A 27,738-nucleotide genomic window follows, 5' to 3' on the forward strand; every position below is an offset into this window, starting at 1 on the left:
TTTCCTATTAAGAGAATATCCCCTGAAAGGGTATAACCGCTGAATCTGGATTCAGCAATTATTTTCTATAACAAGATGTATTTTTCCGCAAAGACACCATATTTTCACAGAGAACGTAGATTTAGAGTAAAACGCAATTTTTTCCAGGATGGTACACATTTTCCAAGATGGCTGCGATTCCTCGAGGTCTCCAAATGTCGAATAGTGTGGACATGAAAAAGAGACCTTTAATTAATTAACATACATACCAAATTTAATAACTTTGGAAGAGATTTCGAGGTTAGTCCTAATCCGATCGTGCTATGGTCACTATTTAGAATTCTGAGGCGTAATTAGGTATAAAGCGCTGGTTCAAAACAAGATGAAGTTTCCTTTTCAGCATGACAGTTTTATTGACTTATCGATGCCAGCTGTTATAGCTTGATAAATAATTTTAGACGTTTGATAATCATTTCGACCATGGCACGGGCTTCAAGAAATTTACCGCGGTTAATAAAATATGCTTGTAATCTGTTATTAATTATAATATCATTCATGGCGGTAAACTCGTGAAATTCCGACATTATGGCTCTTATAAAACCATTTATTAGAATCTTACTGATTTACAGCAAGTGCTGATGAAAAAACTCACCAAGCGCCCAATCAAGTGGAAACAGTTAATACAATCTTTCTGTTTGCACAGAAACTGGAGAGAAGATAATTTAGTGCGAATTTTCCACAAGTCCCGGGACCTGTTGATATCGTCGCCCCATTTCTATTCGCCTTCCCTCTCTATTTCGCCCGGGCGATCGATCCGATTTTAAGTTATTTACGTAGATAGGATAATGAATTATTTGTAAACATACGAAATGGCAAATGTTAACCAGAAATGCTAAATTCAAAATGCATTTATGACATGCAATAATTTATTGAGAAATAATGCAGTTACTTTTTTTTAAGAAGAAGAAGTGTTCAATAATATGCTGGTATTTTTTGTCATATTTATGCTTTTAAATAATGAAAACAAGCCGTTGCAGATTCCCTACAAACGTATTTATTTAAACTACGTCACCAGATGTCACTATGAAATTGATACAAATTTAAGGCATGAATACAACATTAAGAAGGTTGCATATATAGTTAGTCAAGCAAATCTTGTCAGTAGAAAAGGGCGCGAAATTCAAATTTTCTATGGGACGATATCCCTTCGCGCCTACATTTTTTAAATTTGCTGCCTTTTTCTACTGACAAGATTTGCTTAACCAACTATACCTAGTTTGTCAAGACCTTTCTTTATTTATATAATGTTGTTACATAGCCACTGTTGTTTACTGTCAGACAAAAACAAATGTTTTCCATACATCGAAACGGCTTCTAAGCAATAATTCCAATTTGAAACGTGGAAAGAAAAAATAACTTGATGGTCTAAGCTTTATTTATATTAAGCATAATATAAACTAATTTTATAAATCTCCCATAAAGAAAACACATTCTTACAACAAATACTTATAAAAACACCATACCTTCATAAAACAGTCTGCGTATGAAGGAGTAAAGTTCTGAAGAAGAAAGTAATAAAACGTGAGTGGAAAATGAACTTAGCCTTATAAATAATATACTCAGCAGCAACAAAGTGTTCTGAGAGCACATTGTTTACTTGGCTCAGAAACGCTCGTTTTATTCAGAACGATTAAAAATGGCGTCCATGAATACAAACACGACAACAACAACTTCATTAAAAACTAAAATGCATCATTTCGTGCATATTGACCGATTTTGGTAAATTAAATGTTGTCCTATTTCTTTTTACCTGACTACGGCAAAGCAAAATGGGGGTTATGATTTAAATACAATTATCCGAAACTATAATGTTAATGTTATTCATTTGTAAACTCACTTATGAAAAAAATTATCACTAGTCACTGTCATTACCGTCACTGTCACCTCGAAGAAAATGTAGCATAAGTATACGATATTTTCTTACTAACAACCTCTTAAATATGAAATTGTCATATTTTTTACTTAACAACTGTAAAAGCAAGTCCTGATATCTTTTAACTAGTGTCAGAAACAAAAACAGACAATAGGTAAAGTAGTTTGACGTCAAAGTTTACGACGGTTAGTCAAAAAAAAAAAAACTTGAAAACTAATTACCTTGGAAACAATTTGTGTCAAAACAAAAGAGACATTTCTTTAACCAAAAACGTCACTTTTGACACTGACAGATCGGTATCGTATCGCTGTGGTATCTTATAAGCATTGCTCGAATATAGCTGAGAGCCCATGGAAACGACGATATTATTGATTATGAGCTGTGGTCACCTATAAGTGGCTAAGTAGGTATCTGTCCATGTTCTGTATTTCTCTATGTTCTTTACATGTATTGTCTACATATATTATCCGTTGGTGAAAAAAAAAAGTCAGTTATTTATATGATGTGATATTAATATTAGGTACAATGATGATTAATATTACAATGATGATTGTTTAAAATAAAACCATGAACCAAATAAATCTTAGAAACAACGAAATATCACTGATAAAAAAATCAGTCATTATGTTTAGGACCAATAAAAAATGTTTTAATTTTAAGTGTGCGTAAAGGTCTGTTTTCAGACTAATTACCAATCAGTGTGAAAACAGCACTATAATTACTACTACTAACATTTGGATTTACTTTTGCTTTGATTGCTTGATGGTTTCCTAAATGTTTTCTTTGATTTTGATTTGGCATTTTTCTTCATTTTTTGGTTTAGGCGGAGTATGCCACATTCTTAGGTCAGTTTCGAGTTAGGTCACGTTCTGAGGACGTCACTTTCTGAGTACGTCACATTCTGAGTTTGTCACTTTCTGAGTTCGTCATATTCTAAGTACCTACGTCACTTTCTGAGAACGCCACTTTCTGAGGACGTCACTTTCTGAGTATGTCCGTTTTCTATTTTTTCTTTTTTTATCAGCCACAAATATGATTTAAATTGATGATAGCACTTTCCTTTTGGATGAACCGGGTTTGTATTCATAATGTATCTCTTAATAATCACAATGTATCTCAAGAGTAGAAAATTTCAAGAAAGAAAAGTGACCAAGTCCACCGGTGGCCGGGACCGGAATCGAACCAGCGTCTTCAGCTTACGCGTCTAACATTCTGACCACTAGACCACCCGGCCACAAGCTGTACGCTGTAAGCTGACCACCCGGCACAAGATGCAAGAAGGTGCGAACCACACCAAGATTTGGGGGATCAAGATATGTTGCCAATCAGTGATGGACCCAAACAGTGGCGTAACTAGGCGTGGGCGAATGGCCCACGGCCTCGCACTTAGGGGGGCCTCGCAAAGCCAACCTTGGGAAACCACATTGAAAAGGGCCTCGCAGATGTGGTTTTCGCCCGCGGCTAGATTGGTTCACACTACGCAACTGGACCTAAATGTTAACGGATTCAAGGCCCCGTATGGCTATGACTTTATGCCACAACATATCACAACGAGCAAGATGCACATAAAGTGATGTCATGATGAGACAGAAATGTGAGATTAATTAATTAGTTCATTGTTAGTTCTAATCGAATAACTGGACTGAATCGATTGTATTTATTTACAATTATACATATTTTAGATCTTCGTAGGGATCCTTGCATTCAAAATAGTTCACTGTTAAGATCAATAAACAAATCTTACTTCTCCAACACTCGGCCCCAAAGGATGTTAGTGACGTCAGTAAAGTTCTAACAGGGATTATCGAAGTTTTACGGGTAAAAAGGAAGTTATTCCTTTCAAACGATTAAGTCTTATCGTAAAAAATGGCCAATTTGAGGAATCGGTAAAATTTTACGATTAAGTAAACATAAAGAAATTCACCCTAATTATTTATGAATACACCGGAGCTCCTGCATGGCTTCAAGCGCAGAGACTCACCTATGTGTGACTGTAATGTCGAAGTGGGATCATTGGATCATATTCTCTTTAACTGCCCTCGCACCTCGCCCCCTTCTTTAATTTATATTCCGTCTTAACAAAATTAAAAATTGCCCTCCCTAAAAAATCTAAGCCCTTACCTACTATGTCTCACTGAAAATAAAAATAAATCGGATTCTTGCCAGTTTTATGTGTAAAAATAACATTGTGCTATAGTACCCTTAAAGTAATAGTATAATAGGTTACTCGTATTATAATGTTTGTGTCTTCTACATCTGGACTAACCACTTACCTTTGTTTTACTTAGTTATAACAAAACGTATAGTGCTTTCATGTTCTGTGTGGGTGACGGTATATGTTTGTGCTGTCATCAGACATCAAAATACTTGAGATTGGCAAATTTGTACCAACTTGTTTGACCAGACCCATTAAATAAGTGAAGAAGAAAAAGTACAATCGACTGACGTCAATGATAGGAACTTGGGCCTTGTCCTCATAGGTAACAGGTCAGTGCCTCTAGGGTCGATTGTTGAAAATAACATTTTCCTTATTCTAATGAATGACTTTCCGTTTGATTGACCAATAGTTGACGTTTTATTGTATGCGGATGAGATCTGCACCATTATAAATGCTGACAGTACGAACCAACTGATTGTGGATCTCGAAAAAACGAAGCTAGTCGAGTTAAACTTAAAGCAAACCCTAGAACACACTGACACTGACTAATTCAGTAGTCAATGTGGGGAGAACCAGCATACTTTATTTAAAATAAAGTTTGACTGAAGTATAGGATAAACGGCATGACCCTATGTAGCAATAATAGTACATTACTACAGAGGCCGTGAAGTAAGGGGTAGCCGGCCGAATAGAATAGACGGATAGTTATGAGGCCGCCAACCCCTTTTCACGCCGAGGTATGTATAGTGCTTTTCTTGCAACACATCAGTGAAAGAACATGGGTCAAATCATATAAAAATAAAAATACAAATAAAAAATCATTTATATACATACATATATAAAAATTTTGATATTTTTATTTTTAGTGTTAATCGTGTGTCGATAGATGGCAGTAAATTTACTGTGACTACAAAATTTACTATGACAGTACCCCTCTCTAATTCTATTTGTTAGGATACTTATGATGATGATGATGTTTTAAAAGTTTACGTGCTGGCAAAATAAATCGATTTTTATAAATAAAAAGGCCACAGCTCATCTAACATTATGCACATGACAGGTACCGTGAACAAACGATATATTTTTAGAGATGAAGGGTATCCAGGGTTAGTATGCCCTTTATACTTAATAGTATAAGTAATAACTCAATTAAAATTATTTACAAGAGGCAAATGGTATAGAAATTACACATCTAATTACAACTGAAAATTACACCTAAAAAATTAATATAATATTGCAATACCGTTTCACGTGAGAGAAAAGTAGTAGCTTACTTAACAAAGGTAGGGGTTAAATTTGTAAATGTTTTAAATGTACCATTATTTTATACACGTTTTCATCAGCTTTCAACACAGATTTTGGCGACATGGATAATTTTATAGGACGAGTTTGATATTGACATTTTGACAATATTATGACAAACGCATAAAGCAAGTTAGTTGTTTACATTTTAATTTTTTATGATTTTATTATTTTTACAATGCAGTTTTTTACAAGCCAATGACAAAATGTGAAGAAAATGGTATGTTTTAAACATGTGTTCGTCTGTATAATATGTATATTGCATATTGTATAGGTATATAATTAGGACCGGATTGGAATAGAATTGAAGTTATTTTATTAAATAGACAAATATTTAGGTACTATTTCCCCTATGTTATCCCCGAAACTACTAGGTCCTCATTTGTTTAACGTAAATAGTTTTATTTATTTATTGATTACAGTGTGAGTTGATCTTAAAGATGATGTGCAAACCTGGGATAACTCGGGGCACTTATACTAAAATAACGTAGCAAAATATTTTATCGACAATTAAATATACCGATGTTACTGTCAACATCTAAATGTTCTACAAAATAAATATATTTATACAAAATCGCTTTGTATACTGCTTCTTAAATTCTAACCCGGTGTTTTTTCAAAGAATTAATTTAATTTTTAAACCAGGTGAGTATTTCCACATTGGCACTAAATGTTTTATTCTAATCATTTTATATCGTTATGTATTATTTCTAAAACATTATTCCATCTTCGTTTATCGCTAAAAGTACATAAAAAGTGAAATTTACCTTATGTCATAAAAATACCATTACGTACATAAACCATTTCGAGACAAACCTTATTTATTTTGTAAAATATGCCTGAAAGGAGTTATTTTACAAAACTATTTTGACAATATAATGACTAATGGGCGGCTGACGGATGCAAAATATATATCGACATCTTTTTTATCGACATCAAATTCCTAGAATGTGCCCCGAGTTATCACAGGTTTGGCTGATATGCTCACGGCGCTTGGGGCGCGAGTCTTTCTTTCAAATACTCACAGAAAAACAATAAAGTAAAACTACTTATTCATAATAAAACTGCCTGTTTATTCTTTAATGACACGTAACAGCATAACGACTCACGACACTGAAACTTCTCCTATGATACATATAATTTATTATGAGATCGTACAATGCATCTCAAGGACCGGATTCCAGTCCACTGAGAGCGAATAGAACCAGTTGTGCATGTCAGATACCTGATAGGCTTTCACTGCGAATTCCTTTGTTAATTGTTAGACTTGGGCGCTCTTCAGTCTGCCTATATGCTCGCATATAACGTAGGTGCTATGCCAGTTGCGAGCATATGTAGGTGTGTGCTTAATGCCAGTTAATTACCTTAGTTAACGTTGAGATGTCGTGCGTTCTTGAAATGGGGGTATTGACTTACAAATGTTGCTCATTTGAAAGATCCTAAACTATCAAACGAGCACCATTTGTATATATGTACACCCCAGGCCAAAAGTATGGAAACAACGTTGTTTTCTTTGATATCTCATGTTTCTATCTTTGTTGTATATATTTGTAAACTAAGACTTACATTAGGCAAACCCAAAAGATTAAAAATTCACGCATCCTAAAATATTGTCAAAAAGCTAAAAAAATAAAGTAGGCAAAAGTTACATAATTATACCTACCCTTTAATTACAAGAGAAAATGTTGAATTGGCAACTATCACAGCCAGAGTAATTTACTTTTAAAATGTTCTATAATTGTCAATGAGTAGTATAAAATCCATCGCTTGAAAGATCACACTTTTCTATTGAAATACAAGCTTGTTTTCATACTTTTGGCCTGGGGTGTACGTACCTATAAATTCATTTGAATATTATTAACTAGTTTATAAAAACCCCATCTAGCTTGGTCTTAAATTCGGAAAGGGTTTCAAATTAGGAGAATTCGTTTTCCAGAGTAACACAAATAAACAAATCCGATATTTACGTAAATCACGTTCTTTTCTAGACTTCATATAAAAAGGTTTGAGCCTCAACTTGACCTATGTAAGTCCAAACTCGATCTTAGTTTAATAACCCAATCAAATTATTAATAGGTCTTTTCATCTATGTCAGTACAAATATAATAATTAATATTGACCAATTAAATTGTCAAGGCGATATTCCAATCTCTTTCCATAACACGCACGACAATTTACACTGAAATCAATTAAATTCATATCAATTGAATTTGACTTAATAAACGTTTTATAAAATTAACACACACCCATTTAACAAGTTACTTATACAAGAATGATTGTACAAAATCAAACAAAGGCATAAACCCTTTAACGAATACAGATGTAGTGCGTAATTATTTTTCATCGTATTTTCACGGAAACGTACGAACGTGTCTTGCTATGTCAGTCTCGGTACAAGAAGTACTTAGGTTGATTGAAGTAGCATGACAAATACGAGCGTTTCCGAGAAAATACGAAGGAAAACAATTATGCACTACATCTGTAACTCGCTGTATCAAATTTCAAAACTCTCGGTAACTTCATAAATTGTGACGCTCTTTATTCGACGGGCGATGTAAAAACACGTCAACCGTGTATAATTGATTTTCGGTCATTAGGTTTGAGTGCTAAAAGGAGCCGGGATAACCTCTTTGATTTAAAAAATGAAATAAAGGGATCCCGCTAAAGTATAAAATTTCGGAGGTTCCGTGTCAATCAAAGCTCGGAACCAGCAACCTTTTCCATAAAAATGAACCAGGTATCATTAGAGATCATGGTGCTGCCAAAATTCATGAATAATCAAGTAAAACAACAACATAACAGTAATAAACATGGAGGTATGCGTTTTGACATTTTATTCCAATGACACAAAAGTTGTGCATGCAGTAATTGTAAAAATTCAACCTAAGAGAAAAGATAATTCGTTTTTCTTTAACAACGTCACTGTCCACAAATCGGTCAGGGATGTGTTAAACAAGCGTTGCTGTCTTTAAAATCTTGTACACGTTTTTCCGCCAAAATGAATAACATTGGGGATAAAATTGGTACCTACACCTAAAGATAACCTAAATATAAAGATAATCTTAGTTGACTTTACTAAGTATTCGGTTCCTAAAAGTAACTGTTACGTATATTAAGTAATATCCATTTACACACGTCTAAAGTAGGCTGTATAGCGCTTTCTGACTCTTATATCAAACTAATAATTAAGTGCAAGATCTCGCTCTCATATTGCTTTAAATTGCGAGGGTACAATGCATTTTAAGCTTTGAGAGATTGAATATTTAAGTGAAATGGGTACTGATGCGCTAATAGTCTATTGATAATTATTTTTTAAGGAACCTTCACATTTTAATGACACGAGAAAGATAACAAATATACCTATGTAGTATTTAGAAAAAAAAAGAACTACTTATATTATTTCTAAGGAGACTTAGCTTCGTCCGCCCCGAATGCTGAAGACGCTGCTAATATTAGGCACCAGTATCCTCAAAGTTTGGGACCAGAATGTTCTGGTGTATGAACTTAATCTATTCAAATTTGTAATTCGCAATGTTTGTGTACGTTTTAATCTCACAAAATGTAATGTAATGTAGGTGGTGCTGCTACGACTAACCTGACCGTTATCGCATTAGCAACGTAAGTGCCGGCCTTGTCCGAATAATGGCATGAGTTGTAAAACTCATGCCGTTGCACTATCCCTAAATTTACAGCCGAAAACAAGCCTTAAAACGAAACCCGCCTACTGCCAATTTAGACTTAATTGAGCGGTAATAAGATTTAAGTCACGAATGATCTGGTTTGTGATTTATTCCATTTGCGACCTGAAGACCCCACTACAGTGATGTGGTAGAGACCGACGCGTTTCTGGCCACATCATAATCAGGTACCTACGGTGTCAGCATAGTTGCATTTTTATCACCAGTCACTATGCCTGTCACTTTCGCACTTACATACTTGTTAGAACGTGACAGGCATGGTGACAGGTGATAAAGATGCTACCGTGCTAAGCCCGCTCTGGGAGCATATCAATTTGCGCATGATGGATTTCGGTTTCATTAATAATATGAGCTCATATTATTATTTGGTAATGGTTAATGGTAATAATGATGTATTGTGATATTGACATGCGCTTATTGATTTGCGTTAAGTAATTAATGAGGTGATGATTACGAGTGTAATATTATATTTCCGTTTCAAAGAGTTGCATGATTTCTTTGATGAATATGTGAGCAATCCCTTTCCTTTTACACTGTCAGCTTTTGAAAGAATTTAGGTGTTTTCTTGTTTTCTTTATCTGTCATACAGGCATAAATTTAGTTAATACTAAACCATGTTAGCCCCTATAGCGGTTATTGTAAATCTCTAAAGACATTGAACTACCTATACTTATCTCATCTTACTCTGCAGGGCCGGAATAAGTATGTATATCGATGTATCGTTATTTGCCAATCTTTGAAGTTCCGTAATACAACTACAAAGGCGGGCATTGGATGATACTCGTCAGCCTTCCGCTCCCTGGAACTCCCTCGTTAGTCAAGGCTCTTGTCATAAAGCCAATATACAGGGTGGGCAACGAAACATGAGCAAAACTTACAAAAACACTTGGCAAAATTCAATACAATTTTGTATTGAAGTAACGTTAAAAAACAAACTAAGTATGTCATGTTAAAGAGTTTGCGTTATTTTTTGGGCTGTCTATAGCATATCGCGTGATGAATTACGGCATTAGTAAAATTCTACTTTCTTCCTAGTACTTAGAGTTCATAGTCTTTAAAATAAGCATACGACTTTTTGTTTTGAACATCACGGATACAATACTAAATTCATTATGGCTGATATTTGCTTATAATTTTATACAAAATTTTAAGGACAGTAGACCTTATTGACCTTAAATGCGGTGGGCTTCTGTCAAATTCAAATAGAATCAGTCATTATACATAAAAGAATAATGGGTATGTACGTTAGTAAAACTCTACTTTAATTCTAGTAGTTAGAGTTCATAGTCCTTTGTCATTGTTCTTTAGGTTTATCTAGAATATTCGATATTCTAAATGTGAGATCATTCGCTACTTAGATTATATTGTACTGTGTGAATGGCAACTAGTCACCCTGGCAGTTGTAACTTGGCAAATGTCATTTACTGTCAGAAAAAAGTTAATGTCGTAAACAGATATAAATATAATATAAGCTTTTTTTTCTTTATTAATTTTAGTGTAACCGAATAAAAATGGAGCAAGCATTAAACACGAGAATGATTCAAATAAGGAAATTAGCCTCCTAATATTAAAACACCTGGAGGCTTACAATTTTAGTAGTGATCAAGGCAATTTTAATTTTGAAGTTAATGTATTGCTTGCTTCGCTTGCATTTTAAGAAGTGACAACAAATAAATTGGTATTAATTATATCTGCCAAGTTAAACCAGTTTGACAGCACTGGCTTCCCTTCAATGCGGCTGACCCGTTCCCGACGATTTTGTTCCCGACAACCATGTCAAATGACATTCTGCAAAAAATTGTGCGATTTGATTCCGCTAAAGGCACCTGGGAGAAACTAGTGCGCATCTATGGAGGTACCTGCTTATACAAGAGATAAGAGCTATGCCTGAAAATTTTCAGCTACAAGTTGGACCGGAAAATGGAGATATATATATATATATAAAGTCAGAAGCTGCAAGCGGAGGATTCAATATCTTTGTATTCATTATGTTTTTTTTTTATATTTTCATTCCACTCTTTAAAACCTGTAAATTTCAGTTAAATGCCTACAATCCGAAAAAAGGTTTCACTTGCATCGTGGTTTCCTAAAACCATACAAAAATTTTCTTGTATTATAATATTTAATTTAAAAAAATAGCAAAAAAAACAAGTAGCTGATGTGATTGCCCCCGAAGAACTGCTAATGTGTTTTTACGACATCACTACAACACTTAATAAAAAAAAGTGCCCCGCCGCGTATGTCTGTACTCGCGATAAACTCAAAAACTACTGAACGGATTTTCATGCGATTTTCACCTATCAATAGTTATTATTGAGGAAGGTTTATGTATATAATTTGTTCAGGTTTTGTGTAACCCGTGCGAAGCCGGAGCGCGTCGCTAGTATAATGTAATTTTGACAATATTACCGTATCCATTAGAAAATCTTCAATCATTTCAACCATAAGAGTATAATTGCAAGTACAGTCAAAGGAGTTATTTGTCTAAATTATTCTCTGTGCTATCTTGATACAGGCTCCACCCAGAATATTAATATTTAAATTCAGTTTTCCGGAAAGATATTATTATGAAATGAAATGAAAAATCTATACATAGTATTATGATGATAATGTCTCCTGCCGCAAACCGAAGGGTGTTATTACTATGTTTGACCTGTTTTTTGGCATCTTAGCTCCTAATTAGACTTGATTTTAACTAATTCAAAGAAACCAATAAGATAATCTATTCAGAAAATATCCTGTGTTTATAGATTAGTACAACCATTATTCAATTCAATTTAATTATAAATATATCTAAATGAAGTTAATATAAGTAGAATCAAAAAAGAACATCTATCGACATTTTAATACATCTATCGATATTTTGTTTTTATGCCTCTACACGTAAAAGACAAGACAGTTTTATCATTTATAATCGGTTTATAATTTACAAATATTTTAAATCTGAGAAGCTTAGGAATCCAAAAGAAATAATCAAACTCTTATAAAGTATAAATACGTTTCCATTGAATTGAAATAAAAAACCGGCCAAGTGCGAGTCGGGCTCGCGCACCGAGGGTTTCGTACTTTTTAGTATTTGTTGTTATAGCGGCAACAGAAATACATCATCTGTGAAAATTTCAACTGTCTAGCTATCACGGTTCATGAGATACAACCTGGTGACCGACAGACAGACGGACAGACGGACAGACGGACGGACAGACGGACAGCGGAGTCTTAGTAATAGGGTCCCGTTTTTACCCTTTGGGTACGGAAACCTAAAAAGCTATTAAAATGAAGCAAATATAACAAAAAAATGTTAAAATCTGATCCACAAGCAATCAAGGCCCTGTTACTCGCCTCGACGAGGCGTAGTTAAATTTAATTGTAAATCCGTTAAACCTCCACGAGCTAAAATTTTAATTGAATAACGGTGTGATATTGCGTTCGCTGCACTTGGGCCGACGTTGTAAAACTATCTGTTCAATTTAACTTGACCTGCTGCAACTGAGGTAACTTTATTGGTATCGGCCAAAGAGATCGGATGATGTTGATAAAAGGCGACGGCCTATTGGAGAGACGGCGTGATATATAAAATGCTACTTTGCATCAGTGTAAAACGCAATGACGCTCTCAGTAAACATCTCAAACAAAATAAGAAAAGAAAGCCTCATTTTGCGGCCATTTGGTGTCGTAATCAAAGCGATTATGTAAATAGACAAAATTCTAGTTACTTATCGCGAGTAAGTAAGTTAAAGATAATTTAACTAATTACAAAATTCCTATAGGCAAGAGCAATAGTGGTACTGTATCGATATTGGATGTTCCTCCTGAAATGCTTTAAAGAATTTTAGGTTGCATATTAATAGTTTTTGTTTAGTTGTTTAGGTAAATATAGTTCGCACGAATATCGAAGTGCCATGTGCCCCACTTGCTGCTCCGTACGCAAAGTGTACGTATTGTTTTTTTACCTACGGGGTATTTTTAACCGGCACCTGGATGACTTTTTATTAATGCGCTATTTTGAATATAATTGCACCCAGTGCCATAAAATTTCACACATAAATACGTAGACAATTTTCTGAAGTTTTGATAACAAAATATATCAAGTTAAATTATTATTTTTTTGATTATATTCTTATGACATCCTTGTTTTGACGATCATAATATAAATTCTTGTAGATTGACATGCCTGCAATTTATAATGTAATCTGTATTATGAAATAAATGAATCTAAATCTAATATAAATCTATGGAAGAAATTTTTTCGGCATACCTTGACGCGCCAACAAATCTATATTTAGACACTAATTGTACTACCTATACAGTCTGTCTTTTTTCTTAAAATAAACACCAAGTTCACAGTGTGCAGATTACAATAAATGCACTAAAGCATAACAAGAATTCGACAGTAAAAATGCAACACTAGAAACACGGTAATTTTTAGCATTATGATATTTAGACATACAAAGTTCAACTGTGGACACATAAACAACTTGCTTGAAATGTTGCTCAGGTATTTGAATTATCTATTCCTCATACCAGCATAATATGGTACATAACGGGCCTTACGAGTATGCACGTGAGTCGGCCATTACTGCTATACTGCTATTAGTTAGGTTAACAAGAGAAGCCTAACTTCGTACAATTTAAACTGCTGCACTAACTTCCTGCTTCCCAACCAGTTCAGTTTCGTGTCCTGCTTGACTTGAGGAACCTGAATTTAATAAAACATTTCTATAATATTTCTTGTACTTAATATTTTCACAAACTGAAAACCTATTTGATAAAGCAAGTTGAAATGCTAACCCAATCTCCAAAATAACTTGATCGCTAATTTTGTGTCAAATGTCAGGTTAAGTTAGGATAGTTAAACAAAACGGCATCTCTACAATAAGAATAACGGTTCAAAATCTAATAACTAGAAAGGAATGTAATTTGGTTAAGTAACCGTATTTTTTTATAATTCAGAGAAAATGGTTTTAAATGCGGGTTATCTTGACTGACTGACTGAATCATCAACGCAGGCCCGAAACTACAAACGCTAGAAAGATGAAATTAGCACACTGGGTTACATTTATAATGTGTACTAAGTAAGGGGGTTAAAAAGGGGGTGAAAGTTTGTATGGTTTTCAAGTTTTATTTTAAGCTAGGAATTTGAAACTTCGTAATAAGGTATTAAATTTTATTAAAATACAAGAATACTAATTTCATCGTTTTTGAAAATTCATCTCCTGTGATAAAGGGGTTGAAAGTTTGTATAGGGATCAAATATATTTTTGAGCGCGGGACTTGAATTTTCGTAGGAAGGCACTATATTACATACAACACAAAAACAAGTAATTTCAGCGTTTCTAAAAATTCTTCCCCTAAGGGGGTTAAAAGGGGGTTGAAAGATTGTAACGGTAACGATTTGAGTAGGGACTTGACATTCTTAGGAACACAAAATACCTATTAGAAAGTAAGAAAACGAATTTATGTGCTTTTATAAATTCATCCCCTTAGGCCTACTTGCACCATTCACCTACCCGGGGTTAACCGGTTTAACCTGGAGTTGGTAACCAATACAATTTGACACTGGGTTAACGGTTTAACCGGGTTAGTGGGATGGTGTTACTGGCGTTAATGGGATTAAATAGGAGGTTAAGGGGTGTATCGGGAAATACTAAATCCACGCGAACAGAGTCGTGGGCAACAGCTAGTACATTATACGTATTCAAGCAAAAGTCAGTAAAGGTGAAGCTCGGCAGACACTGCAATTAAGCTTAGTTTAAACACATTATGTAATAAAACTTTTATATTTGTTTTATTTCCACTTTATATTATTGTTCAATAAGTAATCAGTCGCTTGCTTCCTTAGAAACTAGAGTACAACAACACTTCCGTGTTTATTCAAAAGTTAAGGTAACCTCCGGTACCATCAATAATCTTTTATTGAATAACAAAACATGCCTACCGTGCTTCAACAAATCACACACAAAGAACAATAAGTGTCGGGGGAAAATGGATGCCATATTATGTAATTATTTTTAAAATAACGTAGATATTGTATTATTTTACTATAATAACTAAGTATTATCTTTTGACTGAACCTTTAATACACAATTAACGTTCCTTTCCTTTCAAACTTGTTGACTATAGTAATATCATTTATTTTAATGAAAAAATATCCTTTCCAATCCTGTACACTTTTGAAAAAGTGTATGATTCTCTGGTATGTCAATTCATTGAGTAACACTATATGCAAGTATAACACTCGTAACTGAACGCAAGCACGGGTTTGCCAGAGCTAGGTCCACGTGTACCAGTTTCAAGCATTTTACCGACTACATTATTGATCTACAACTATATCGTTGATCATAATTGATGTCATATAAATTTTAACTTGTTTCCTAGGTCCCGAAAATATTACAAGCAACCATCGGTTTGTTAGTTATCGACCAACTTACTTTTATACCTATTGTTTTTCTTTTGAGTCACGTGTTTCCTTACAATTAGTTATGCATCACTGAATGTTTCCTTTGACTAGTTCTACATGTATATATGTAATGTATTACATACTTAGATGTAATAACTGTTGGCAGGCTAATAAATAAGTATACTCTTTGTTGGTGTGCGCTTCAGTTGGTTGCCCTGGACTAATAAAAGTCAGCCGGAATTCAGCGCACGCGATAGTCTCCTGCACCGTTATTATTTCGTGTGCACCGCACTGATAATATAATTGAATTGAAAAGGTTTGGGTTAGACGAAAAAGCTAGAGATAACTAGAACGCTGCGGGGGAATTGTTTATTTTATATTTTTTCACAACCCATAAAATCAGACGTCGCCCGAACTAGTGTTTTCATTTGATAGCGTGACGTGACGTACGCGTTTGCGTAGGAAATTTACACTAGACGTTCTGTTTTAACGATCGTGTGTTCAAAGTGTCATTCGCAGGTACAGTCTCAAACAAAGATATGTATTACTTTTCCATCTTACTTGTATGTAATAAGCCTAATAATGTAACCAAAATCCCGTCAAAAACATAAATGTGAAATGAGAGCCAAGTTCAATATTAAGAATATGCGTCGTTGTTGCCTTCGCCGGAAAGAGATCTATAAGGGTGCCAAGTTCTAATTCGCTTGGGATGTAATTAAAGTTTAGGATTTGACTTGGCTAGTTTTTACGTACACGATATATTATATTTGTCTATGTTGTTGGTACAAAAACTAGCCAAGATAAATCCTGAGCTTTAATTACATTCCAAGCGTACTAGAACTTGGCACCCATATAGATCTCAATACTTTTTCTCATTTTTTTTAAACCAATAACATAGACAAATATAATATATCGTGTCCGTAAAACTAGCCAACTCAAATCCTGAAGTTTTATTACATCCCAAGTGAACTAGAACTTGGCACCCATATAGATCTCAATTCTTTTTCCGGTTAAATCAACAATGACTCATATTCTTAATATTGAACTGGGCTTTCGTTTCACATTTATTAAATGATTTTGAGTTACGTAGGGGTCAAAAGTGGCTACAAATGGTTCGTGTAAACACACGGCCGCTGCGTCGCCAGTTCTCTTCTTTTGAACTTGGCTTGACACGCTGCCGCGTGTCTAGATATATCGTGGATCGTGAGCCATGCCAAAGATCAAAACTTGTAAGTAATTTAAATAGCTACAAAACTATGTACCGACTTACTAAACACATCTATGTATGTTTTTGATTAGATATGTGTTCGGTTAAAAGAACATCACCAAACTATAAAGATTCAGCTTGTGTAATTTCATGTACAGAACCCTAAAAACTAAGTAGCCCTCACAGGGTTACATTTATCTCCGACCTCATTGCCTCCACGGTAGGTGTTCGCTCAGTAACTCCAGCTAAGTGACGTAAATCGACTATGTATTGAGAAACGTTTCTGCGGGCTGTTCTCGTTGATTGGACGGCTCGGGAGAGGCTCATACAAATACATCTATAACTGATATAGTCGCAGGTCAATCGTCAACGTAAGTGTAAAGCGGCTAAATACAGGAGGTAGATAGTACATACTTATATTGCTAGCGCCTTTAATACATATTGTCTAAGAACTAGATAGACTATCCAAAACACGTAAGCTTCTAACTACTAATAACTTCAGTTATTCAAATAATTCACCCACTTTAAATATACTAAGCGCTGTTTCCTTATCCTTCAGCTGACACTATAATAGGGTATTCTCCTACTAGTCAAATCAGTTTCTTTTTTAGAACTGTCAAAACGATTTGCTAATATGGAATTTATATGAAATATTACACAAGATGTCACGGTCACCTCACCTACTTTTAGGATTCCGTACCTCAAAAGGAAAACACGGAACCCTTATAGGAGGGGTCGGCAACCGGCGGCCCGCGAACCCCTCGCTTGCGGCCCGCGAGCCTCCGGGTTACATCAGTCCTACGTCACTAAAGTGATCGAGTGAAAAAGAAAAGTCTTTCATTTCAATTTAATTATTTGAAGTTGGGTTGGGTTATCACAAGATCTACTTTAAATGTGCCGATCACTCAATATGCACAGACGTGCCAATATGAGTGTCTGCCTATCGCAATGTAAGAGCGCGCGAAGCACGCTGAATGTCGGGTTTCGTCCGACCTTTAAGTGTGGAGGGTTCGCTGGATGTCGGGCTTCGCCCGACCTTTAAGGGCGCCCTGTATGTTAAAGCAGGCGCAGGCGCCCTGCATGTAAAAGCGCGCATCGCTGAATACCGGGCTTCGCCCGACTTTTAAGTGTGAGGGGCGCCGCAGGCGCCCTGCATGTAAGAGCGCGCGAAGCGCACTAAATAACTGTGAGGGACGCCGCAGGAGCCCTGCATGTAAGACGATGAGGGGCGCCCTGTATGTAAGAACTCGCGAAGCGCGATCTGAATTTTGGCACTCTTTTGTATAAAAATGTATATTAAAAGAAGTCCTTTTTGACAAAATAAATTCACGAATTATTAACAGTGTGCGGCCCGCTGCAATTTTGCTAACCGCTATGTGGCCCTTGGCTGCTAAAAGGTTGCCGACCCCTGCCTTATAGGATCACTCGTGCGTCTGTCTGTCCGTCTGTCACAGCCCATTTTCTCCGAAACTACTGGACCAATTAAGTTGAAATTTGGTATACATATGTAAGTTTGTAACCCAAAGACGGACAATAAATATGTAACGGAAACAAATAAGTTTTAGACATGGGGGCCACTGTTGGGGGGTAAATGAGAAAATTAAAAAATAAAGTTTTTGAAACTATATCGTGTTACATATCAAATGAAAAAGCTCATTGTGAGAATCTCAATTTTTTTTTTATAATTTTAGGATAATCAGTTTAGAAGTTTTTCAAGAAAATAGGCAAAAAATGACCTTCCCCAACCCCTTTATCTCCGGAACTAAAAAAAACACAAAATAGATCTTTACCTATAGATCACATGAAAACCTATTAAAAATGTGCAGTCAAGCGTGAATCGGACTTAATTACTTAGGTTTTGATCCGACCCAGACAGGTTTTTTAAAGACATTTCACTTACTTTTCACATAAAAAATACATTGTTTAAATTGTGTAATATACGGAACCCTTGGAACGCGAGTCCGACTCGCACTTGGCCGGTTTTTTATATTTCTATCCGATTTATTAAATGAGAACTTGTGTTTAAAGATAAGTAACTGCTATCTATGTTTTTACAAATACAAAATACAAATACAAATGAATTTATTTCATTACTTTTTACAGCTATTCTTAGTTATAGTATAAGGGTTAGGTAGGTAATTAGTATAAAGAGCAAGTATTAGGTAAGTATTTATCTATACATTGTGCAACAATTTATTGGTGTAAGTAATGAAAAAGGTGCGGGTACAGCTTGCTGGATTTAAACCCGCCCTTGCTCAGCTAATTGGAAAGGTATTAGGATTATATTAGAAACTATGCTTTTTTCTAATAATTATCTGGTGCTTTATTTAATGCAAGGTAATAATTGATGTCATTTGTAGTTAAAACATAATATATTTCGATTAACGATACAAAAACTCTTTAGCTAAAGAATTAATGTATACTGTACGTATTTATATATTATTTATACCTATTCTAAGCATCAACACAAATACTTACAAAAATCACGTTTACCTAACTTATAGGAAAATTAATTAGCGTCTCGATAACATACAAGTGTTGACTCAAAGACTCAAAAACAGGATGAAGAATTTCTCATTTAAAAACAAGCTAAATACGGAAAAAGTTCGCGAAAGCTTTTTTGTACCCCCCCAACCTAGTCCTATAGTATATGTTTATCCATGGTTCACCAATAGGGGATATTACTGCTATGTACTACCGCCAGAGTGCAGCACTAGCCTTTTTAGTATATTATAGAGTAACATACATACTGTAGCTTCAACAGGTATTTGAAAAGATTTCAGAGATAATAATGTATGATATTGATGCATGAAGGCGGATTGTTTACAGAGGACCTACGGGGAAACGCGATACCGAAATTTCGCTATCTGCCTCTAAGGTATGACCACGAAAAAAAGTGGTCCTGGATGAACGTGTATATCTTTTTACCGAATGTACATTTACAAGAAGTTTTTTTTATTTTAATAATTAGTATATATAATACTATATAACAAAAATAAAATCGTATTTTAATGTATGCGTTTGTGTGAGTTTTCGCCAAATAAATTCCATCATACCTTACATTGCTTGTACAGCGTTTTTTGACATTCTTCACTCGCTTCCCGCTACAATGTCACAACAGTATTTATATTTTTACAAGCTGTTTTAGGCACTTATGAATGTCATCTTACCAAAAAAATACTTCTTGAAACTCATTTCTATTTGTGGTAGTCAGGAAGACTTTCTAGTCTAAGCACTGAAAGTAGTTTTTATATGGGAGGCATTTATTCGTCAAAAAGTCAAATTAACCAAAGTTGAAGAACCTCAGAACTATCTCAATCTGAATACAATTAGAAAAATTGTTTCTTTTGTGAAAAGAGGACGTCATAAGGTATAATTTGGATTATCTAATAAAAAAATAAAACATATATTTAGCAGGACAACTTGATAAAAACTGGCAGAAGACGCTGTACAAGAAAACATTGGTACCATGGGATATATATTGCCAAAATTCATAGAAACCTAACGTTATATCATGTTTGTATTTTTAATATGTAGTTTGATATCCACAAATTATGTACAAAACGTGCTGTTTGAAAATTCACATTCAAATAAAAGATTTACACTATTATGCATGACCACTTTTTTTCGTGGACAGGCTTTATATCGCTCGAATATGCAAGAGTGACAGAGATGTTAGATAACGAAATTTCGATTTTCTTGTTTCACGATAGACCGTCAGATTGTGGTAGTGGCGTTCCCTACGCAGTTTCGCGTAATATTCCCTATTACGTTTCTTAATAGTTTTTTTAAGAAAGAGATATCACAATATTAATTGCACCTACAATATGATGTTCCAGTTGGCCAAAGTAAGCTAACATGTAGACCGTGTATGGTTAAGGAACATACTTGGCCTACTTACTTGTATAGATACTTGGCCATTGTGGGAGGTTTTGCAATTACATATTTGGCCAAAATGATTAATTTTACACACAGAATGCATTTAGTATTTGCTTTCTTATGTTACATATATGTGTGATAATTATTTTATATATTATAATGAAGAAGCCTTCGAGAAAATTTATCGATTCCAATGGGGTCGGCCGGTCGAAGTATTAAGCAGATGGCGCCAGTATAGCTTGCCCTGTCAATCCCTAGAATTGTGTAATTTTTTTGTTTTCTAATGGAATTTTATGCTCTGGATGCCAGCCCTTTAAGCCAAATCTCATAGAAAAAGGGACAACCTATGATGGCGCCGTCTATGCAAACTTTTGACAGTTGCCAACCCCATTGTACTCAAATAGGTAAATGATTCATGAATGAATCGGATGAAGTATTGCAGTCAATTGTTTCATATCAATAGAATTTGCTACGTAAGTGATATATAAAATACTAATTATACGCGTACGAAGTCGTGGGCAGAAGGTAATAAAACATAAACCGATTATTTTAATACGCCATTGAAACTTGTCCAAGACACAGAATAAGTAATAGTATTATCATATTTATCATACAGAACGGCCACGCACCGCCCCGCGACAGCAGATTGACCTTTTGCCTACCGCTCAGTACTGTTTTTATGCAACTTACTCACACAATGACGTATGTGCGCGTGTACAGACGTGCCGTTCACACATAGAAACGCAAGTGATTTTTGATGTATAGCGTGTCCGCCCTGTGTCCAAGCTACGGGTTGTTTCACGAAAGCTGGCACGAATGAAATGAACGAAACTTTCATTGTATGAGTGACACAAGTATCGGTATACAGCCAGAGCTGCCATTTTATTCGTTCTATTCGTGCCAGATCTTGTGAATTGACATGTACGTATCATTAGATCATTACACAATATGACCAGTCAATAAGTTAATAAACATAATGCCATGTCATTAAATTAGTCTAATGATTTGAACGTGGAATGAAGTTAACAATTACCCGGACATCAATACATGTTGGCACTTTTAACGAGCTGAGCTTAAAATATTTTACTTCTTGCAAGTCATTACAGTACAAAACCTTATCGACTTTATCATACTTAATAGATAGATATCTTTTGTTATGTTATTAGGCGTAGCTTATCGGATTTTTACTTTATTGTACCCATGTTTGCGCTCTTATAGGAGAAAGTATTAATTTTTTCTAAGAGCTCGATATTTACTTAAGTATCCCAACTAAACCGATATCTCTGGTAGTAAAACTTGTGAATTACAGTGGAATAATTTCGAAAAATATCAGAGCATTGCATACATGCAGTTTATGGTAAAAAAAACATAGTATCACGACTCGCGCATGATTTACAATACTGTGAAAATCATATCCTATCAAAAACATTTTCATGTTAAATGTTGCCAAGGCGAGACCATATGGCTCGCACTGTCAAAAAATTACCAGATCTCATGTAGAGCCAAGCTTCTAACTCTGCACGCCCTAACTTCACAAACTCTACACGTTAGTCAAAACATGGGGCTTGGCCGTTCCGCTACTACAATAACTATTGTATTAACAGAAAAGTAATATGACGGTCGCGAAACGGCCAAGCAAGCGCATAACTCCACAGAGTTGCAAGCGTCCAAACGCCTAACACCAGGTGAGCCGCACGCTTGTTTACCACCGCTTCAGTACAAATCCATTTATTAACCGATAACAAATCCGCTTAGCATAAGCTCTGAAAGGCCCTAAGAGTATTATAAATTACTACGCGGTGTAGCGTTGGCGTGAGCTTTACTTCCGTAGCGCTGCTACGAGCGGCGTAGCTTTAGCAAGCTTTTATTTAGCTTGGGTAGCATTCAGCTTATAAAAAGTATTTGGTAAGTATACACATTCCAGAGGTGGTTAATTTTTGAAAATTAAAAGTAACACTTTATTTGGCGTGGATAATAAATAAGTAATCGATACAAAAATGATTTTTTCATCACTTGTTTATAGTGTCCCATTCATATATAATAGGTTAAGCGGGGGTAATAGTCAATTTCATTCCTTTTTAGTATTCCGTACAGAACTTTGATCACGAAACGCTATGGGATCACTTCGGTCTCGCAAATAAGTTAAATGCGTTTTTTATAAATTACGTCACTGAGTCATATGAACCAAATAAGGCAAACGTTTATTTTAAATTAGAATATACATGAAATTTACTTTAAAAACACTGATGTTTATTACTTAATTTTCCTTTCTTTGAAATAAAAAAAAAGAAATAGTTAAATAAGTGTTTAAATATATTTTTCACAATTTTCAATCATGGCTGTATGCCGAATGGGATTTTTTAGGGTTCCGTACCCAAAGGGTAAAAACGAGACCCTATTACTAAGACTCCGCTGTCCGTCCGTATATCCGTCTGCCACCAATTTTCACAGATGATGTATTTCTGTTGCCGCTATAACAACAAATACTAAAAATATATTAAAATGGCAACAACAACCCCATACAACAAACGTGTTCTATTTGCCGGTTTTTGCGTAATGGTACGAAACCCTTCGTGCGCGAGTCCGACTCGCGCTGGGCCGGTTTTTTTTTTGTTAGCGACTGTGATGAAAACCATTGTGTAACACGGGACGTATTTAAACTGTAAACTCGTGTCATAAAAGCCCTCCGCCTAAAGAAGTCGGGCTTCTCTTGACTGTCTACTACACTATGTATACTATATGATAACGGAGTTTAACTATTGCACAATTTACTACTGTTCTTTTGCTTCACCAAACTGATTAAACGATTGCAGTAATAACATTTTTGATTTTACATTAACAAACAATTATGCATCAATTAAAGGAACAAAACACTACCTATACACGGTGTTACTTGAGCCACTGAAAACCTGAGACACCCCAACAGTTTTATTTTATTTTAAACTCATCTTGAGTATTTATTCTTTAATCCGATAAATATGTAAAAAAATATTCGTTGTTTAGTTTTCTTAACAATTGTATTCGACTGGTAATTCTACACAAGATGCTTCGTCGTTTTAGTGACATCAAACAATTCCTAGTTACCATCGTAAACACTGTTAACAGACCATTTGCATACCCTACTGCAACGAGATAAGGTTTACCAATGGCCAGTTAAGGTTGTTGCTCATTGACAAATAACGTGTCAAATGCTAGATATTGATATTGTTGCATTACAAACTTGTAGACTGAGTATGTAAAAAAAATAAAAAAATTACCTCCATTAAAATATAGCGCAATCGATTCTCCTATCGATTCTGAACAAACTGTTTTTGGGTTTTCAGTGGGTCATGAAACACCGTGTATACAAATTTAAAATAGAGAATTCGCTGTTATATCATGATTGCATTTGCATTTGCATGATTTGTGTTGAGTCCTAAATCTTAGATGATAAGGTTTTCCAACACGCCGGGAATAGGCTAGATGACAATTTTTTATTAATGGTATCAATCAATCAGGTTTATTTTTAGGATCAAATGTCTGTGTGGGACCCATTGCATTAAAGCAATAAAAAAGTCAGAAATGATAGTCAAAGCCCGACAGTCGTACTTCACTCGCGAAACGCTTCTAACAAAACGATAAGTGAACGTTCGGAACGAAGGGTTCCGTACCCAACGGGTAAAAACGGGACCCTTTTACTAAGACTCCGCTGTCCGTCTGTCCGTGTGTCTGTGATAGCTAGACAGTTGAAATTTTCACAGATGATGTATTTCTGTTGCCGCTATAACAACAAATACTAAAAAGTACGTAACCCTCGGTGGGCGAGTCCGACTCGCACTTGGCAGGTTTTTTTAGAAATAATTTTCATGTTTAGCTTTTGTTCAAACTTTATTATACTTATTTAAAGTCCATTTTAGACCGATGTTGGTGATTTTTTTCTATCGGTGGAAAGTCAAAAACTCAGGATTCGAATCGCTAAAGACCCTAGAGAAAAGCCTCAAGATTTTTAAATTAATTTATATTATACGGTCTATACGGTCTTGAAACGATATAATCAGGTATTTTAATACCTATATGGTTCCGAGCCCTGGTTGGTGGCGGTGTTCCCTCCTAAAATGGCACTTAGAAAGACAACATACCATAAAGCGACATTTCAAATTAACAGACAGCCGTAACTTCGTTACTTATTTACAAGTTCTGTTACTTTCTCAAGTAAAACATGCCCTAATTTATTACTGTCAGCGACTGAAAGTAACATTTATAAGTTGACTACGTTTTTTCACGATTGACTGTATTGCGATATTGTTTTTGTTGTTCTTAATGTAGACGTTCTGATACGCTACGGCATTGCTATTAAAGTTTATTGTGAGATTCGGACGTAAAACTTAAAAGTATCATTTATTCTCTAAAATTATTGTTCCAATAATATTGACGGCCGATAGCTTTACAATACACAATTATTTTGGCAATGTGATTGGCTTTGTGTGTAAGTAAGTCTTATGTATTAAATATGTCTCATATAATACCAGGTAAATAATATTATAAACCGGTGCTCTACTTAATAAAAACAATATCGCAATCTCAAATAGCCTATAGTAAAAAAAATAAGAAATGCCCCTCGGCTAATGAAATGATTGCATAAAAAGTTTAGAATGTTAGCATACATCATAGAGTAACTTATACTAGAGCGGTACTGTCATAGTAATTTTGTAACCCCAGTAAATTCACTGCCATCTGTCGACACACTTTAAAACTAAAATTGAAGATTTGTAAAAATACGATAAAATGTATTTAAATATAGATAAATGATTTTTTTTATTTGCATTAATTATTTTGATGATTTTGACCCATGTTCTTTGACTGATATGCGTTAAAATTGTTAAATAACAAACGAAACCGTCAACGCCATCTATACGACTGTAGGCCAAAACTAGTAGCGCCCTCTGAACGAGAATCAAATTTTCTTGATTTTCGAGGCACGTTTTTTCCTTAGACTGTATCCATCTATTACGGAGTTATATCTATCTTTGGCATACATATATAGCATCTTACTAATACTCCTTAACGGTCAAGCAAAAATTATCAGTAAATAAGTACTCATACGAACATTTGTGTCGCTTAACCTAACAAAGTACAGTTTTTTTGCTCCTAGTCCTAGACAGATCTGGGGCAATAGGGAATATTACGCAAAACTCTGCGTAGGGGGCGTCACTAGTACAATCACAGGGACTACCGCGAAACACGAATATCTAAAGTTCGATTTCTCCCTCTCTCTCTCTTGCATAGTAGATCGATAGAGAGGCAGATAACGAAATTTCGATTTTCGCGTTTCGCGGTAGGCCACCTGTGAACAAATCACCTTGATGCATCACTGTCATAGTGAAAACAAGTCAAAAAACTGTTTAAGGCATAGTATGTAGTATATGAAAGTGTATATGTTACTCTATGCTTTAGCATGTGCACGAGTGCTGCACTCTGGAGGCAGAACATTGCAGTAATACTCCCTATTTTAAAATTTTATGACTACACCTACACCTATTCAGAGAGATGACGGTACCTGGAGGATCCGGACAAATGCCGAGATCGAGGAGTTAGTGGCCGAACCCAATGTCATCGGCGAAACGAAAGCCCACAGACTTCAATGATTTGATCACCTACTCAGAATGGGAGAGGACCAGGCTGTCAAGAGGGCGTTCTTGGGACGACCGACTGGTAGCCGTCCGGTGGGTCGGCCCAGGTATCGTTGGAAAGACAGTGTGACGGCGGATCTGCTTCAGCTTCGCGTCAGTAATTGGCAGGAAGTTGCGCAATATCGGGACAGGTGGAACGCTCTCGTTTCGGAGGCCAAGATTCTTAAGAGCCAAAATAGTTAGTTAATTAGTCATGACTGCACTTACTTGTAAAATGTAGAATGTTGGTCTAGCGGCGTGAGGCGCGGCCAACCGCCGCTGTCAACTCAACAACATGACGACCGCGCACCGACCCTCGACCACTCACGCGCACACACACATATCAACACCCACATGTATAAACATCCATACGACATGAAGTGCACTTTGGATACCTGCAAGAAAGAAGAGATTTGTTAGAAAAGTTGGCCGTAATACTTAGCCTAAAAATATGTTGAAAATATATATCACCAATACTACGGTAACATAATAACTTTTTACAAAAAAAAAGAAAACCGACATCAAAAAAGAGAAAAATATATTATCCTTTTATGAGTGACGCGTGACGCATATGTTTAACACTAAATTCGTTAACTTATTACTTTCTATCCATCTGGCTCGTACTGGCATATTAGTGCGAGCGAGATGTATAGAGTGGACCAATGATAAATGCATTTTAACGAAAGACGTCGAGACGAAAATTTATTAAATTATCACTGGCCCACCCTATATATAGAAAGTAAGTTACGATGACGTTAGCGAGTATGTCAGTGTCAAACTCATGGTAAGGCTACACTTGCACTGCATCAAATTAGTGGTTTTCGGGAGGAAATGCTTGAATTACTTTAGAAACCACCGAAATCACCATACACGTCGTAGATTCCATCATCAGATCAGAACAAAAAATATTATGGGAACACTTTGGAGATAACTCCTTTCAAACAAAAAAAGAATTACTCAAATCGGACCACGGGTCTCGGAGTAATCGGTGAACATACATAAGAAAAACATAGCCGCAACCTACTACAGAACCTCCTCCTGCTGGGAAAGAAGTTGGTCAATAGAAGCCAAAAAAGACAATTATTGAAATCCCGTTTGTCATGCAGAATCAAGAAACTACTGATTAAGGAGTACACTAGAGTATAGCCCTTTATGGAAGTGACACGTGGAAAATGACTCTTAGGAAGAGAATGGAAGCATTTGAAATGTGGTGTTGGAGGCGAATGGAAGGTATTAGTTGGAGAGACAGGATAAAGAATGAGGAGGTGTTAAGAAGAGTGAGTGAAAGGAAAGCTATCCTGAACACTATTGCAAATAGGCGCGGCACACTGATTGGACATTTAATACGAGACGATCATTTCTTTAAAACTATCCTGGAGGGGCAGTTAGGGCACAAGCGAGGTAGAGGAAAACCCAGACGCAATTACTTAGAGCAAGTGAAAGAAAAAGTAGACCCCCGTGTCGTATCAAAAAGTTAAAGAGCTGGCGCAAGATAGAAAAAGCTGGAAGATACTCCACCGACATGAGTATAACTCTT

This window comes from Cydia strobilella, chromosome Z (genome assembly GCF_947568885.1).
Source record: "Cydia strobilella chromosome Z, ilCydStro3.1, whole genome shotgun sequence".
NCBI lineage: Eukaryota > Metazoa > Arthropoda > Insecta > Lepidoptera > Tortricidae > Cydia > Cydia strobilella.